Genomic DNA, 2,500 nt, shown 5'->3' on the forward strand with positions numbered 1-2,500 from the left:
TAACTGATTTAATGAGCCATTCGCGGTTTCACCTTAATGCGGCTTGTACTGAGACATGCATGGCTTAATCTTTGAGACAAGCATATGACTACTGGCAGGATCAACCAGGGAGCTGCGTCAACTAGAGCTGAGCAGCCGGCCGCCCGGGAGTGTGTCCCGGGGGCCCGCGCGAACACGCAAGCGTCCGCTCAATCATTCTGCAAACAGGAGGAGGCTGAGCTCCCCTGCACAATACACCTCGAAACCCTCTCAGGTCCCGGCGGCGCGCAGCGCCGTCCCAAGTACTTGGTCGGGTTCGAGAGAGGCGCAATCGCCCGGAGTTAGGCGAGTAGACGCTTTCGGTGCGACCACCCGTGCTCCCAACTGAGCTTGCCGCTGCCGACAGAGGCCCGGGAGCGTGCTGTCGTGGCATTGCCGGCGGGAGACAACACGCGCCACCTACGGTGACCGGCAGCTCCAACGCCAGCGCCACAGAAGGACAAAAGCCCCACTTGGGTGCCGAAGCGAACTCTCCCAGCACAGCGCACGCGCCAACACATCCGCACAGCTGCGATACAAACCACCAGCGAGAACCGCTGGGGCGACCGAGCAGCAGACGGCGTCGCGGCGCCGAGCGCCGGGCGGCGGCGCATCCTCAACGCACACAGTCCTCAATCGGACCAGCACACTGAAGATGTCCACCGCGCTTCGCACCGGGCCCGCGAGGACCTACTTTGGCCGCACGGCGCCGCGCGCAGGGTGCGCCGGCGCGCAGCTGCGACGCCTGCCGCGTCCGTCGGCCGGCGCGCCTGCCACTGGCCGCCCCCACCAGCCGGCTGTAGCGCGTGCGCCCACGCACCGCGCGGCCAGCACGCCGGGAGGCGCCCCCTCACCGGCCGGGGACGGTCCCACCCAGCCACCGCCGCGTATCGCTTCACACCCAGATGCCGTTCAGTTTCGTCGGCATGGTGGGTATCGCTGGAACAACCGGTTAGTACCTCAACCTATCGTCGCCATCACCGATTCACCCCTAGCGAGAACAACCGCACCACAACAGGTTACCATTTGTTCATTTGCGTAACTTCACCAGAAAACGCAGGCGTCCATCGCCATTTGCAACTTCAACGATTATTGCATGCCTGTGTCAGGTGTCACGCCACACTACGTCTGCCCACATACACGCAACAAAATGTGCACGCCTAGACAATACGTGGAAGGTGGCCCCCGTACGTATGCGATGTCCATTGCTCGAACGACTGTCAACCGGCCTCTGTAGCATGTCGCAGATATGGAACGCGGTGCACCATGCCATCACGGTGTGTGAGGAGAGACGACTAGGTCCGAATACATCAACAGACAGCTCATGCTGATCGCCATCCACGGCGTCCGTTCCTCCCACACGTCTCTATGGCGTACCACACTGCAATCCAGCTCTCATAGGGAGACGACACGTAGCTGCGTGCACAATATTTGCACTGTATGGTCCGCCGTTTTTGGGCGCAGTCGTTGTGCGGTCACACATGTGCCACGATGTATCATTCAGTACATAAGGACGAATGTGCAGTACAGATTGTGGTTCACGCGTACGACATCAGCGGACAGTTGACACAGGCCGCACCACAACGTAGCCTGAGTACGTCGCATGCGAAGGGCATTGAACATGCAAACTTCTCACCAACCAGCTTGCGAAGGCAGGGGGCAAGGTGGGGACGTGGGGAGGGGCGGCATGTACGTCCTGCTGCCATCCACATTACAGTGTACAGCAGGAGCATGTGGAAAGTGAGCAAGACTTGCAAGGTGTTTAACATGAAGCGATACACAGGGGTGCGGGCAGTGCGAGTAGCGAACTATATTGCGAGGGTTGCGGGTGGGCAACACTACAGTAATTGAACGAGTCGTATAACAATTACAGAGCAGGTTTAGGCGACAACGTGGGTTACGTTAAGGCGACAACATGGGTTAGGTTAAGGCACAACATGGGTTAGGTTAAGGCACAACATGGGTTAGGTTAAGGCACAACATGGGTTAGGTTAAGGCACAACATGGGTTAGGTTAAGGCACAACATGGGTTAGGTTAAGGCACAACATGGGTTAGGTTAAGGCACAACATGGGTTAGGTTAAGGCACAACATGGGTTAGGTTGAGGCACAACATGGGTTAGGTTAAGGCACAACATGGGTTAGGTTGAGGCACAACATGGGTTAGGTTGAGGCACAACATGGGTTAGGTTGAGGCACAACATGGGTTAGGTTAAGGTACAACATGGGTTAGGTTAAGGTACAACATGGGTTAGGTTAAGGTACAACATGGGTTAGGTTAAGGTACAACATGGGTTAGGTTAAGGTACAACATGGGTTAGGTTAAGGTACAACATAGGTTAGGTTAAGGTACAACATAGGTTAGGTTAAGGTACAACATAGGTTAGGTTAAGGTACAACATAGGTTAGGTTAAGGTACAACATAGGTTAGGTTAAGGTACAACATAGGTTAGGTTAGGTTAGGTTAGGTTACACGTTGTTGT

General features: G+C 56.1%; 1 non-coding gene across 1 annotated transcript in view; it reads right to left on the minus strand.

The window, feature by feature from the left end:
• The window catches only part of LOC124734335, a 1,909-nt gene extending 1,798 nt beyond the window's left edge, over positions 1-111 (minus strand). Inside the window, exon 1 of the ribosomal RNA XR_007009328.1 lies at positions 1-111. This exon is cut by the window's left edge and continues 1,798 nt beyond it. This is a non-coding gene — a ribosomal RNA (small subunit ribosomal RNA).
• Positions 112-2,500: the final 2,389 nt, after the last annotated feature.

Source organism: Schistocerca piceifrons, unplaced genomic scaffold, assembly GCF_021461385.2.
Source record: "Schistocerca piceifrons isolate TAMUIC-IGC-003096 unplaced genomic scaffold, iqSchPice1.1 HiC_scaffold_1424, whole genome shotgun sequence".
NCBI classification, from domain to species: domain Eukaryota; kingdom Metazoa; phylum Arthropoda; class Insecta; order Orthoptera; family Acrididae; genus Schistocerca; species Schistocerca piceifrons.